The sequence below is a fragment of the Oryzias melastigma genome, linkage group LG8 (genome assembly GCF_002922805.2).
Source record: "Oryzias melastigma strain HK-1 linkage group LG8, ASM292280v2, whole genome shotgun sequence".
NCBI lineage: Eukaryota > Metazoa > Chordata > Actinopteri > Beloniformes > Adrianichthyidae > Oryzias > Oryzias melastigma.
In genome coordinates, this window is record NC_050519.1 from 3,546,915 (window position 1) to 3,547,129 (window position 215).

At 24.7% G+C, this 215-nt stretch overlaps 1 protein-coding gene across 2 annotated transcripts in view; it reads right to left on the reverse strand.

The window, feature by feature from the left end:
• The window catches only part of setd1a (SET domain containing 1A, histone lysine methyltransferase), a 30,720-nt gene that overhangs the window by 10,804 nt on the left and 19,701 nt on the right, over window positions 1–215 (reverse strand). The gene's annotated exons all lie outside the window — the stretch shown is intronic.

Genomic DNA, 215 nt, shown 5'->3' on the forward strand with positions numbered 1-215 from the left:
TAAAAAAAAAAAAAAAACCTGTTTTCAGCTGCATTTGTATAGTATTTCTTCAGAAATGTACATCCAAACTGTTACTTTACACTAAATATAGCTCTAACTTCCTGTTTTTATTTAAATCTTTTAATATTTCTTTAATGTTTGATGTAAAGCATTTTAATTTGTCTTTGTACATAAAATGTGCGTTACACTTAAACTTGGCTTTTTAAAGGGTTAAA